This window comes from Copadichromis virginalis, linkage group LG18 (genome assembly GCF_057382275.1).
Source record: "Copadichromis virginalis isolate Kocher_CV1m ecotype Utaka linkage group LG18, C_Virginalis_male_GT1.1, whole genome shotgun sequence".
Taxonomy (NCBI): domain Eukaryota; kingdom Metazoa; phylum Chordata; class Actinopteri; order Cichliformes; family Cichlidae; genus Copadichromis; species Copadichromis virginalis.
In genome coordinates, this window is record NC_140635.1 from 1024885 (window position 1) to 1040575 (window position 15691).

Genomic DNA, 15691 nt, shown 5'->3' on the forward strand with positions numbered 1-15691 from the left:
TCAGTTCCTTCTCCTCATCACTGATACGAGTGAGCCGAGTGTGCTGAGAGCAACCCCCCCAAACCCTCGACTGACTGCTGACTGCTGCACTGGACAAGGAGAGAAATCGAGTCAATCTGGAGATCTCCTCTGCTGCAGTGTCTGACTCTGCTGTGTACTACTGTGCTCTGCAGCCCACAGTGACAGGAAACAGCAAAACTCTGTACAAAAACCTTTGGAGCAAAGACAACAGAATACTCCACAACATCCACTAGAGGGAGCCACACACTGTTAAACCTCTGATTCTTGTGTGACTGATGACAAAGACAACAGAAACGTGACGATCCAGTTCTGGGACCAGGAGTTGCAGTTTTAACAGTCTTCCACACCAGCTTATTGTGGTTTTTTTTATATTTTTTTATTTTTAAATTTTTTTTTCCAAAATTTAAAACAAACACAAACCCCAAAACAAACAAAAACAAACAACCATGCACTTCACAAAAACCACAGGTACCAAAAGCTACCAAAACATCAAACCTACTTCCAGTGGCCGCTGCACTTTAAACGGGAGTAGCTCAGACGTCAGAGAACATCCAAAAATTACAAGTTCAGGCTGTGCAGGCTTCATATCTGCCTCAGAATACCAGTCAAACATTTTAGAACAAAAGTCATGGAACAACGGACCTTCTGCCAGTCTACACCTGTCACACATTGGGGAGATAGAAGGATAAATGTTGTGCAGTCTGGCCTTAGAACAGTGTAACCGGTGGAGGATTTTAACTGAATTAACTGGTGTCTGCTGTTTATAGAGCAGGAGTGGATTTTAGACAGACACTTACTCCGCATAGATTCAGGCACCTTCATCCCCGATTTATTCTCCCAAGCCTGCCTAATCCCAGCTGTATGCACCACAGCAGAATTACCAAATAACTGTACAATTTTGGTGATATGATGTCTGGAATCAGGTCTTGAGTATTTTGTAGATGCCATGTTCTGACGGTAGAGTTGCAGAATCTTTAAACTTGGACTGGATGTAATGCCTGACCTGCAGATATCTATATAAATGTGAATGTGGCAGATTATATTTCCCTTTTAGTTGACAAAAGAAGAAAATGTGTTATCAACATACAAATCCTCAATAGACACTAAACCCTTTTCTCTCCAGTCATGATACGTCTTATCTTGCCAAGAAGGCATAAAATCATGATTAAAACACATCTGTACAGGTGTGTCTGGCAGTTCCAGAAATCTTCTCCTCAACCCATAGCAGAGATGATCGCTGTCACCTTGGTCTGTCATGCATTTGAGCAGTTTTTAGCTCATTTAGAAAACAAGATTTGTGAAATGATTATTTCCTGATGATCGTTTGTAAATCTGAAACAGTTTCTCTGAAAACAAACAGAAACCAAGCTGCTTTCCTTTGATGTGTTTTGACTTGTTTTGAAGATTTGAAATCAGACATAAACAAATAAATCATACGTCTGTAGGGGAATATGAATATAATAAGATGGTGATTTCTGGATGTGCTCCTGAGCTCATGCTCTGATTTTAATGCTGTCTGAAGATCACAGACGTCCAAATAAATTTCTCCAGATTCTCTGAATCATTTGATGAGATCATCTTCTGTAGATGACGAGATATTCACAGTGAGGAACATTAATCACGTTATAGATGCTCGTTTCTGCTGATTGGTGAACAGAGAAACTCTTAGATTCTTCTTTGTACTCGATCATGTGACTGACCAGCTGACAGTTAACCTGGTTAGCTGCTGCATGTTCCTGTCAGCTGTTTGTTTTTAGCACCACTTACTTTGTTGAGCTGTCCTGTTGGGATGTTGTGTTTGCATCAAATTCACAATGAGCTCATATTTTTCTTAAAATGGTTCATTTTCTTATTTTAAACTTTGATATGTTTGTGACTAAAACATGATCATAGTATTCTCATTTATTCACATTATTTGAATGGAGCTCAAACAGATGCAGCTCACAGATGTAACAGAGTCACTAGTGCACAGTGTTTGCTGGGTGACAGACTGCTAACCTGTCACAGAGCAAACACTTCTCCATCTAACCTGTGACTGATGTTCTGCTTTTTCACTTTCAGATCGTCTCTTGGTTGAGGAAAAATAAAACACTATTTTTTAATGTTAGCTGAGTTTGGTGTTGAGAATCTCACACGTGTATTTTTCTTCATAGTTATGTAGGATGCCTGAAATATGAACCTCAGTGAAGAGTTCATGGGTCACAAGCTTTAGATCAAAGTGGGAGCACATGTTATGTTTGGCTATTGATGGTTTCAGAAGAATAATCATCAGTTATGTCACCATGGCAACAAAGAAGGACATCATTATTTACGAGGAAGTATATGTGCACAATACCCCGAGTTATGCTCGTAGTATTCACTTCTTTTCCAGCCTCTTTTCACTATCATTGTAGTTTTAGATGAATACATTTATCACTTGTTCCTGAAGCGACGGTTCCATTAGTCTGTGTTTATCCTCAGACCTGCTGTGCTTTCCTCTGCACTGTTGTATCTGGCTCGACTCATGCAGGAAAAGTTTAGAAGACACACAATCAGAGGAAGCTCTACAACACAAAGGTAACATTAATGTGGGGCTAAGACTGCATTTTTAAACTCTTACTCCACTGAGGTGTATTTCAGATGAAAAGTCTAAGGAGCTTGGAAAGAAAAGAAAAAGAAAAGACGACGTTTCACCTCCAACAAAATTCTTCAGTTCTGGGGTCAAATGGTGGAGAGTCCCAGATTTAAACCCTGAGAGGGACAATGGACCCGCTGATGATCCTCTACCTGATCACACGAGCCAAGGTGTGAAGATGGTTGTAGGTCACAATCAGCCAGGGTTTCGGGTGAGCTCATTGTGAAACCTGGCCCCGCCCTATCATGTGATAGGGTGGAGCCAGATCTCACAACTGCGTTATAGATGACAGACAGTTGGTGTGGTAAGCCCCGCCCTCTGTTCAAAGATGGTCGTTCACAGTGGACATAGATGTATTTCAGATGAGAACAAGCAGACTGATAGAGTTTAAAATGCTCCCAGATGTGTGTGACAGACACACTGTGGTGAGAGGAGAGTACTCGAGTACAGCTGTGGACCTGAACAACACATGCAGGTACTGTGCTGAGGTGCTGGCTGGGATTGGTGTCGTATATGTTGTAGAGGCGCGGCATGCACACAGGATCCAGGTGTGACTCATTCATCTTACGTTGCTTTTACAAACATGTCGTGTGAACTGTGTCTGTGGGAGATTTCACTTTGAACTGTTTTCATTGTGACTGTCTGAAATATCAAAGAGGGCAGTTTCAGTTTGTAACACATCGTGCGACTTTATTTGGAGTCTGTCCTGTGCTGCGTGCAGATTGCTTTTCATTTCTGAGTATTTCCATCTTTAATGCATTCAGTTCTCAGTTTGCTTGTTGTCAGTTGTAACAGTCACAATGGTGTGGTATCTCTTTAAGACAACCCAAGTCGAGGTTTAATGTTGTCATCAGTATGCGCCTCTGCCCTCTCTGTGATGGTGTGGACATGTGCTTGCACGCTAGTGCACGAGGAGGGACGGATTTTATGTTTTACCTCTCCAGACACCTTTGTTTGCAACGTTATGTGTTGTACGAACACTCTGCACTATGTTTGTTAAGCTGCAGCCGTTCAACCGGGCTTATATGGTTGACGAAGAGAAGGTGTATTAAAGGACACTCTGTGGAATTCCCACTGCCGGTGTGAGTGTGTATTCTTTTGACTAGCCTGCTAAGTGTTTTGCCGCCTCCTCTCAACCACTAAACACAGCCCAGTGTACCAAAAGGTATTTTGTGGGCCGTGTAATGGTGCTGCTAGGTTTCATATCCATATCACCAGAAGCCGTGTGTGACCTGGAACTTTTTGAAATCAAAAGTTATTACAGAGAAAACTGTAAGATAAATTTCACTTACATTCTCGGATCTCTGAGCATGAAATGAGCTCTGTGACGGAGTTACACCGTCCCGGGCCACAGACAGCTGATCTAGGCGCATACGCGCACCACCACCATTAGTTTCTACAATTACCGTGGCTGCGCGTCTTTTCGTCGACCTGGCAGATAAACAAAAAAGGGGGTGAGAGGCATATTTTGAGCGGCGCAGAGGGTGGCCAACATATTTTTCCCGCTTACCTTTAATAAAGCCGGTCGCGTAGACTCGCTGTGATCGCCGATTATACGAGTGGTTATGCAAGCCGATGGTATGGTGTTCCGGGGTTCAAATAGTGGGTTCGCGCGTGCTTGAAAGGTCATGTGAACTGCATTATTTTTGTTTGTTTGTTATTGTGAAACACTGTAGGCTGCCTGGAATTGACCATAAATGTCTGTATATACATATATATGTATTGTAGGAATACAGCTGGAAATAAGCTGAGGGGGAAAGAGTGTTTGGTAAAAGAAATAATAAAGAGATGGCTATTATGCCTAGTGGGAGGGGCCATGGGGTATAAAAGAAGGCTGTCAGGGCCTACCTGGGCTTTTTTCGGTGAGATGTTACAGAGAGGGTAACATGCAGACTGTGTTTTGTATAAAGATGTTTGTTTTGTGTTGACTTAACCCTCCTGCCATCCTTTAAAAAACTCACACCCATCACCCTAGGGACCATTCTCAGCCACGCCATAAAAAGACCATATATCCATATTTTATTCCACTTTAAATTAGCCAGCCTTGTAAAACTACTTCTCCCTGAAATATTCATGTAAAGTTTTAATTATATTTTCGTTGTTTTAACCCTTCAAATCCCAGTGTTATTACATGAGCGCCCTGTGTTATAAGCCCCAAAAACCAAAAAACGAAACTAAATATTTCCACAAAAAACCAGTTGAAGTAATATGTGATTGTCATTATAAGTAGGCCTTTAGATGGACCAAAGATTGGCACCAACATACATTTTGACCTTCCATTATTTTTTTTGCATTTTTTTTGCAATTTAAAAATTAAAACTTCAAGGCCCTGAGTCTTCATTGACATCCAAGACAAGAAGAAAAAATAAAATCATATGATGATAATTTGGGGTTGAAAAATAGCGTTTATAATGGAAGTCAATGGGCAGAAAATGGTCCCCAGGGTGATGGGTGTGGGGATTTCTGCTGCTCAGCCATTTTAGGCTGATTTAAGGAATTCACACTGGAATATTAACATTGACAGGTAAAAACTATCCTGTGGCAAGTTTGGTTATATTCCACTGAACACAGTGGAAATGGCAGCCATTTAACACATAGCAGTGGCACAAAAAGGTCCCAAGAAGGCAGGAAGGTTAAGTTAGTTTTCTAGTTTCCGGCAGAATAAACAATCCACACTGAATGCTTCCTGACTACGCCTGCATTTGTTCGGGAGAAGTTTAGGACCCCGCGACAAGCTCAAATTCTCTTTTATGAAAACACAACTAACTCAGCTTTTGTCTCAAACTTGTGAACAATGTAAACGTTCACCTGCTTTTGAACTCCTCACTGTTGCCTTTAAGAATACTAAGTATTTCCAACAGAGAGAGTCACAGGCCTTTTCAGCGTCGAGGCTGAAAGCTGTCCATTGTTCAGAGGAGTTTAGTGATCAGTGAGATGGGGAGCCTTCCTAACATTACCCAGTGTTTGTCTGCTTTATACAAAGCCTACAAATTTTCCAGTCATCTTGCTGGTATTGATGCAAACAGTCTAGAATCTATGTTTAGAACTGATATTGGTCGATAACAGCTGCATTGACTTTTCTTTCCCCAGCTTAGAGATCACTGATACTGCTGCCTGTCTCCAGGGCACAGGGGCCTCCCCACCCTGAAGGACATGGTTAAAGCCTTCTTTTAGTGCCGGTGTTGTCAATTTCCTGGAAAGGTTGTTCAATTCAATTCAATTCAATTCAATTCAATCTTTCTTGGCAGACTTCATGTCCATAAAAACAAGACAAAAAAACAAAAAAAACAACAACAAAAAAACACACACACACAACACTCCCCCCCCCCCCCAACACAAGGTATAAACCATTAAATATATATATGTATATAAATAAGTATCTAAAACATTTGTAAAAATATAAAACCATAATATATATAAAACACAATTACTTAAAATAAATCAATAAATACACAAACACTTTAACCAGTGCTTTCTGAGACTGGATGAGTAACGGGAACCACTCAGTGTTGGATCTGTGAGTGCTAAAATTATACTGTTACTCGAACCATCCAGTCGTTCTCTAAAACTGAACATTAGCTTTCTTAAAAGTGCTTTAAAAGTCCAAACACCCACAGCTACAAACATCTGGCTGGCACTACCACTTCTAGGTATCCTGCAAAGGATTCTCATCGCATCATTATATGCAACATGCAGCTTCTGCATGCTACATTGTTTGTAGGATGACCACAAGGGGGCAGTATATAGCGGTGTGCAATACGCTTTAAACAAAGCCACTTTAACTGGAAGTGAACAAAAGCTGAATTTGCGTGCAGTAGCATTTGCCTGCACATAGAGCTTACACCGCTGTCTGTATATGTCATCATCATCATTCATTTGCTCAGTAATAAAGTGACCGAGGTATTTCACCTTTTTATGAACTTCAAGAGTTTTTTGTGCCAGTTTAAACAAAGGGAAATTTAGCTGTTTATCCTGCTTGGTTCTACATATCAAAACAGCACTTTTAGCAGCATTGTACTTCATATCATATTGTACACCATATTCAGTACAGACATTAAGAAGATCCTGTAACCCAGCACTGCTTGGACTAAAAACAACCAGGTCATCTGCATACATGAGATGATTTATCAGTGTTTTACCTAATATACACCCAGTGTTACAGGCTCTCAGCTGTATGGACAAATCATCAACATATAAATTAAATAAAATTGGAGACAAAATCCCACCCTGTCTAACACCATTGCTGACACCAAAGGGGGCAGAAATACTGCTTCCCCATTTAACCTGCATGTTCTGATGAGCGCACCAGTAAGAGAGAATCCTCACGATGTACTGAGGAACTCCCCGTCTCTTCATTTTATCAAAAAGCTTTAAAGTCACATTTCAGATGGATAACCATTTGCTCCTGCCATTTTCCTGTTTTTTTTAAATTTATTTAGATATGGCCTGCATTTGTATAGCGCTTTTCTAGTCCCTAAGGACCCCAAAGCGCTTTACACTACATTCAGTCATTCACCCATTCACACTCACATTCACACACTGGCGATGGCAGCTACATTGTAGCCACAGCTGCCCTGGGGCGCACTGACAGAGGCGAGGCTGCCGGACACTGGCGCCACCGGGCCCTCTGACCACCACCAGTAGGCAAACACGGGGTTAGTATCTTGCCCAAGGATATTTGGCATGCAGCGAGGAGGCAGCCTGGGATCGAACCACCGACCTTCTGATTAGTGGCTGACCTGCTCTGCCACCTGAGCATTATTAATTTCTTTCTCTGTTAGTTTGAAGTTTATTATATAACTCAGTTTTTTTTCTGGGATGCTGTCAATGTCCTGCTCCTACACATCCATCTTTCCAGTTATTTCTTAAGTAAATCCTTATTTTCTGCTGTTTGTTTCATATCTAAGTGAATGGCTTTAATTTCTGTAATTAGCTTGTTCGACGTGGCCACTCCCCTTTTCTTCTTATTCTTGTCCACAGTCTCGTTACCTCCGGCATTGACTATTGTAATCCTCTCTTGCATGTCTCCCCCAAAAACCCCTCCATCAGCTTCAACTGGTTCAAAACTCAGCTGCCTGTTTTATTACCAGAAGCCCTCCTACAGCACATCACCCCTGTCCTTCAGGAACCTCACTGGCTCCCTGTGAAACTCTGAACAGTGTTCATACTTCTTCTCAAGACCCTTCATAGCCTCGCTCCTCCTCACCTTTCTCACCTGTTAAGCCCTACCTCTTCTGCCCGCTCACTTCAATCTTCTTCTTCTGTACAGCTTGCTGTGCCTTCTTTCAGCACCATGGGAAGCAGAGCTTTCAGCTGCTCTGCCTCCAGGCTGTGGAAGTCTCTGCCCCAGTTTAATCTGTTCAAGTCTGCATATTCACTGTGAACTTAATGTTTGTCTGTTTTATGCTTTTCATTGTTCTTTGTGTTGTCATTGTTCTATTATGTGATTCACTCTATTGTTAAATGTCCTTGGGTGTCTGTGGGTGCTTTGAAACAGGATGTATTATTATTATTATTATTATTATTATTATTATTATTATTATTATTATTATCATTATTATTATTATTATTATTATTATTGTTATTATTATTTTTATTATCATCATTATTATTATTATTATTATTATTGTTATTATTATTTTTATTATCATTATTATTATTATTATTATTATTGTTATTATTATTATTATTATTATTATTATTGTTATTATTATTATTATCCCCTTTTATACTGTTTATACCAGCTTCTTAAAGCACGAGTCCAATATGTCACAAAGTAAAAACATCATCTGAGATGTTTCTTGAATTCAGGACTTCTTACACATTTTTCTCCAAATGTCTCAAGTTTCAGACTTTTTAACTGTGTGAGTATCAGCGACTCTCTGACTCTGTCTACATCGTTAATGTGACTTCTGCTTGTGTGACGTGTCACACGGCTCCCTTAAATCATTTTGGTTATAAAGTGTGTGAAGCACAGGAGGAGGAGTGACTGAGAGCAGAGAGGAGGAGCAGAGATTCAGGGAGGAGCTGAGCTGTTACTGAACTATAGAAGAGAGAAAAACCTCCACATTCAACAGAGTTCAACACAAAACAAACTTTATGTTCCTCAACATGCTGTCATTACATCACTGTGTGTTTCCTCTGATTCTTCTCACTCTCACAGGTCTGCTCACCTACACAGGAAACTATGTTCAATTAAATGATTCATTAACGTCAATTATTGATTGAAAACGTTCTCTCTTCCTTCAGGTGTCACATGTGATCAGCTCACTCCAGTCAAAGATGAAGAGTCCAGTGTAGAAGGCAGCACAGTTACTCTGACCTACAAATACACCACAGGTGCTGATTATTTCTTCTGGTATCGACAACATCCAGGAAAACCTCCAGAGTTCCTGATCTCACACTCGCCTTCAGGATCAGTAGGAGAAGAAAAAGTTCCTGGATTGAAGATTCAAGTGGAGGGAACAGAAATCAAGATGAGCATCTCCTCTGCTGCAGTGTCAGACTCTGCTGTGTACTACTGTGCTCTGCAGCCCACAGTGACAGGAAACAGCAAAACTCTGTACAAAAACCTTTGGAGCAAAGACAACAGAATACTCCACAACATCCACTAGAGGGAGCCACACACTGTTAAACCTCTGATTCTTGTGTCACTGGACTGATGACAAAGACAACAGACTCATTTCAGTCTCATCTTTACTCAAATCTTCATCTTTCTCTCCAACAGAAATCAACCTGTCACTGATCAATAACAACATGATAAATGATTGATCACTGATCCCACAGAGGTGGTTGTAGGTAAAGTACAGACATCCAGGACTTTTTCCATCAACTTCTTTACTCCAAAGGGAAAAAGTGCAGAGTTAACTGAACCTTGTGCTACATTAATGTAAATGAATGATATCAGCACACAGGAACACAAACTTTATTTCAGTGTAAATCTGAATTATATTAGAATCACTTCATTAGACTGAATCAGTGAAGTCGAACATGAGCAGAGAAAAAGAGGGAAAATGAAGACATTTCTGTTTTCTGTTGGCTCCATTAGAGAGTGACTGTGCCTCTCACAGGAACATGAGCAGAGAACAGGTTAAAGTGGATTCAGCAGGTGGGAACCCTAAAATCAGCTGTAGTGGCTCAGTGTGGGGAAAAGAATCAAACTCACAATCATTTCTGCTGAGAGCTCCAGTAGATTTGATTCAAGTACAGGCTGTGATCAGCTGATCTGAGCTTCACTGCTCTTTGTAATGTGAATTCAACCAGATGTGAGCAGGTGTTTGCGAGGATTCTGTCCGTGTGCTCCAGCTTCCTCCCACAGTTCAAAGACGTGCGCTTAGTGGGGTTAGGTTAGCTGGTGATTCTAAATTGCCCATAAGTGTGAATGGTTGTGTGTCTCTCTGTGTTACCCTGCCATAGACCAGTGACCTGTCATCATCTACACAGCAAATTCAAAAGTGTTAAATGTTTTGGTGTTAATAGTCTTCTTCCAAAAGTAGAGTTAATTTTACTCTAAGTAGAGTCACATTCTTTTAATGTAACTCTGAGGTGTAAAATGATAGTAGTTAAAATCGAGTGTTAAAAATGAGTGTTTCTCTGTCAAATCTGGAGGTGTTACAATGGAAACATTAACTCTTGACCTCTTAACTCTGAACTCCTAGAGGGGCTATGACACCAACAGAGTAAATTCACAGACTCCGCCCCCAGCACGGCTCCAATCGAAGCTGAAGTGAAGCCGTTTCAGAACATTTTGCTCTACATATTTGAGTTGTTTGCCCTGCTTGGTAAGTCATTTTTTCAAATATTGTTTCCATTATTATTATGAGCTTTTACTTCTGTGGCTCTTTGGAGTTGAGACAAAGCTGTGTGAAAGGCATTAGCCATGTTGCTCGCTGATAGCATAATATTCTGTTTTAGCTAGCTGAAAGGTATTGTTTGCGGGCAAATACCACAGCACTGAAAAAATGCTTGCATGTGAATTTTCAGTCAAACGTTTGGTCAAATACACCTAAAACAATGTCTAGAATGTGAAATGTTGGTATAATGGTGCTACTTGAAGCCTGAAAACGATCGCCCATAAAAAAGCGAGCAAACAGCAGTAGCTGACGTCCTGACTGGATTCTACGTTAGCATTTAGATCCCTCCAGAGTTTTGTGCACACGGTTTAGGTAAAAATGAAAAAGGTTGCGGTTTTACATTTAGTTCAGTATTACCTGTTGCCTGTGTCCTTGTCTTTTGGGAAAATACTTTACACAAGTAATGGCTCAAAGAGGATTCCTTTTTTTTTTCTGTGCTGCAATTGTTTACTGGATTATTTGTGCCATTAATTAGTGTCAACTAATTTTTATTCAATCTCCGCACAGGATATGCTTGTGAAGATGGAATATGGGGGAGAGCAGAAGTGCGCTGAAGTTCCACAAAGGGATGAATGAAGGACATGCATATTGTATTGAAGAAATAAGTGATGAGATGCTGTTATTTGCATTTACCATGTCAGACCTTTTGATAAACAAAATTCTAATGAAAGTGAGAACATGTATACTGTTACATCTTTCAGAAAATGTTTTGAAATTGTGGTGCACAGTTCAGAATAAATGTTTTTCAAAAACCATTGCATCTTTTTAGTAAATGTTTATTTCCAAAAGAAATTTCTAGAAGTTCAGAACAGTAAAATTCCCGCTTTTTAGAATGAATTAGAAGTTAACTCTTACGTAGTTAAACTAAAATACTCTTTGAGAGTTAATATATAAACTCTTAACACCAAGTGTTAAATTATCAACTCCAGACAGATTTGGTGTTTAACACTAAATCAGAGTTAACGTACCAACTCTCCAAAAAGAGTTAAATTAACACTCTCTGGTGTGGACCCATATAGACACTTTAATAGTGTTGAAATCAAATCCGACAGTGTTAATTTGGACATGCTGGATTTGCTGTGTGGAAATCAGTGAATGGATCTCAGCATCATCGGCTACAATTCATCTGAACTTCACATCGTTTACACACTTAAAGGGAGTCACATGCAAGCTTTACATTTTCAGTTCATCAGATAACTCTAACATACTCTGGTGATTAATCCATGAATGGGGCTGCCTTACATGTGTTACTGTTTAGCCTCAACCTTCCCTAAAGCTGCTTTGTGGAACAGACAGAGTGGAGTCAGGTTGGGGAGCATCCTCCAGCTCATGGAAGCTGGACGAAAAGACCAAACTGTTGATGAAATGACTTCACCTGCGTTTGTTAACACTGCTAGTTCATCAGTTTTCCCCTTTGACTGTCTGGAGACACTGCTGACCTTTGACCTTTTGTACTTATTATTATTCTTTTGATTCCTATCATAACTATTATTATGTGCTGTTATTATGTGTCATTTTCTGTGCACACTCTGTGCTCCCTGACCGTCTTATGAGTCTTACGCTCTTACAGAAAAGGTTTTTCCGACCTGTTGTAGGATTCAGGCCATCGCTCTCCACACCTCTGGTTCTCCAGTGTATATGTAGTTACAGATCTCATCACTCTCCGACTCCTCCCTTGCTGCTGACCTCACCTTCCAGACATTGTTGGAATGAGTAGGACAGATGTGGAGTCCGGCTCGAGGTACCAAGCTGTTGGAACAACTCTTCAACAAATGGAGAAACACAAGAGATGTGACTTTAAAGCTTTTAGTGACTTCAAGTGAGCAGCAGCAGCAACCATAACTTTGTGCGAGCGCTCTCTGGGGACGGCTCAGCGAGCTTCTTTTCTACAGACAAAGAGGATTTGTGTAGCATGTTGCATATCACCCTGGGACAGATGTGTAGGAGGACTTTCTCAGGAGTTGTATCTCCTGGGAACTTGCTGTGCTTTCGGTTACATGTGATAAGAGCCACGACACACAATTCTGACTTCTCACAATATTTCATGTGTTAAACAAAGACGTATCATATCTAGTACGTTTTTCTAACGCCTGCTTTAACAGTCACTGTGTTCTGGTCACATCTTCCTCATAAACGAACACAAGTGGAGGAAACTCTCTCATCTACCACACACTCTCTCATGGCACCTTCAGCTATCACAGCCATGTCCAAAACATAATAGGATACGTTCAGTGCTCCCAGTGTTAATAACAGTGTAGGAACAGATTTATCTCTAAATCTCAGTGAATTATTATTTTTATTAGTTGTTCAAATACTCTCCTCCCAAAACGTTTCAGTCTGAAAGAAACACACATGCAACAAGGACAGCTGTAAAAACAACCAGCAGATGTTTCGCTGTTCATAAAGACTCTAAACAGGTTTCTCTCTGGCTCCACCCACTGGTGCTGAACTCAGCCAATGAGATGGTCTCTTCCTGCAGAACTCCAGCCAGCCTGATGTTGAGGAGAAGGCTGTGCAGCAGAGAGGCTGCTTAGTCTTTTCATTCTGCTGAACTTTGTTCATCTGCTGTGTGACTTCAGCACCTGAAACATGTTCCTTTACCTGTTGGTACTTTTCTCTCACTGCATAGGTGAGTGTTAGAACACAGGAAAGTCTCATTGTGACAAGATTTGATCAGAGTTATTATTAGCAGAGTTCTTCATCTCATTATGCTCACAAAGGAAGAAAAAGACTGACTGACATGAATCATTCATTTGCAGCTTTGGGCTCCATGAACAGCATAAAGCAGGAACGTGCTGAAGAAGCTGTTGCAGAGCGAGGAAACATCAACCTGACCTGTACATATGATGGTTCTATCTACAATATCCAGTGGTACCGACAATACCAGAGATCCAGACCAGAGTTCCTGCTTTCCATCACAGAGGGAGGATCAGTTCATCGAGCTGTGTCGGGATTCTCAGCTCACATTGACAAAACAGAGAAATGTGCAGATCTGGAGATCTCCTCTGCTGCAGTGTCTGACTCTGCTGTGTACTACTGTGCTCTGCAGCCCACAGTGACAGGAAACAGCAAAACTGTCTGACCATAGCAGCCCTAACCCTGGCAGACACAGCTCTCTACTACTGTGCTCTACAAACACAGTGATACAAAGTGTAGAAGAGGCTGTACAAAAACCTGAACACAGATTGCTGTATTTCCGGTTGAGTGAACGCTGGCGCGACTGGCTGCCGCTACTCACCGGCCGCCACTCACCACTATCGCTAAACGTTAACGCTACTGGACTCTGGACTTCTGTCCTACTCCTGTTTCTAAGGCCCACCGGTGTCCCTACCCGGCTGTTCCTGTCCATGATGTGGCCTTTCAGGATCTATGTACTCTCAGTGTGGGTCTGGATCCTTATGTCATCGATCTACCGACTCGGCACTGGACTTCATCAATATACAGCTGATGAGCTCCTCCGGCTCCGCTTCTCTTTAGCTGCTCCGCCGCTGGCTGCTCTTCATTTCCACACGGACATTGCCTTCCTCCCTCGTCGAAAGTACGTACATCGAGGCTCCCGTCGGTATTTCCATTAGGATAATTCCAAACCAATTCAGTCCTTCTGGTCCACCTCTGGTCGCTCTCAACGGAACCCCTGCAGGTCTATTGACCACAATGTTCTGACTGGTCTGCCTAGGTCGGCTAACACTCTCATCCAGTCCGACAGTATTTCTGTCAACTTCGGCCTGCTTAATATCCGTTCGCTTACGAACAAAGGACATCTCATCCAGGATCTCCTAACAGACCGTAAGTTTGACTTTTTCTGCTTGACTGAGACATGGCAACAGCCCAATGACTTTTCGCAACTCAACGACTCCACCCCCCCGGGGTTTGTTTACACCTGCCAACCTCGCGAGTCCGGCCGTGGTGGTGGCCTCGCGATAATCTATCGCGAGAACTGGAAAGTCTCGCCGCTGTCCGCCCCTATGTACAGCTCCCTTGAATCTGTTGTTTGTCAACTTTCAGGACCTACCCCAACTGTAATAGCTGTCATCTACCGCCCCCCAAAATTTAATTCTGTTTTCATCAGTGACTTTGCCGATCTGCTGACCAATCTAGCTACTGTCTCCCCTAATATAATATTGCTGGGTGACTTTAACGTCCACGTGGATAACTGCGACCATCCCCTTACCAAGGACCTTCTATCCTGCCTTGATAGCTTCAGCCTTAAACAATACATAAACTTCCCTACCCACATTAAGGGCCACACTTTGGACCTAGTCTGCTGTTCTGGACTTACCCCCTCCATCTGTACAGCTGACGAACTGCTAATTTCGGACCATCTACTTCTCTCCTTTAATGTTCACATGACCCTCTCTGTAATTAACAATCCCCGAATTATCTCTTTCCGGAATATCAAGAATATAAATCTTGATATCCTTTCCTCTGCTTTTTCTAGCTGCTTGTCTTCTAACAACTTAGCTATTCAAGAGGACCTGGTACTTTTTTATAATCATAGCCTTAGTAGTATTTTAAATTCCCTGGCTCCACAAAAAACCAGAACTGTACTTTTTTCTCGCTCTGCACCCTGGTACACCCCTGAACTCCGGCTACTGAAAGCTAAAGGCCGACAGCTTGAACGTCTCTATAAGAAAACTGGCCTTACTATTCATAAGGATATGTTTAATAACCACGTTCTGTTTTACCAGGAATGTATTAGTCAAACCAAATCTGCTTATTACTCTGCTATTGTCTGCTCAAGTGAGAACTCTACCAAGACCCTTTTCTCACTATTCAACTCTTTTAACAGGCCACCTGATTCTCTCCCTGCTCATCTCTATTCATCTAACTTCTGTGATGCTCTAATGCTATTCTTTATTGATAAAATTCATAAAATACACTTAGACCTGGACCCTAATGCTCAATGTAGCTTCTCTGTCCTAACTTCTCCCCCTTCTCACTTCCTCTCTGTTTTTCAACTTCCATCCTAAGCTGATATTGCTGATCTCATCCATAAATCAAAGCCTTCTACCTGCCAGCTCGATCCTATCCCCACTGTCCTTGTCAAAGCCTGTTTACCCTCTCTCCTTCCCCTCATATCTGCTATTATTCACTCTTCACTCACCACTGGAACTGTTCCTGCTTCCTTCAAAGTTGCTGCTATTACCCCAATTCTGAAAAAAACTGGTCTAGATCCCAACAACTTTAATAATTTTCGTCCTAT

General features: G+C 41.5%; 1 long non-coding RNA gene across 1 annotated transcript; it reads left to right on the plus strand.

Moving 5' to 3' along the window:
- The first annotated feature begins 10174 nt into the window (after window positions 1-10174).
- Window positions 10175-11243, plus strand: LOC146686833 (uncharacterized). The gene is made up of 2 exons (XR_014916588.1): window positions 10175-10416; window positions 10996-11243. It is a non-coding gene; the product is annotated as an uncharacterized LOC146686833 (long non-coding RNA).
- The last annotated feature ends 4448 nt before the right edge of the window (window positions 11244-15691 follow it).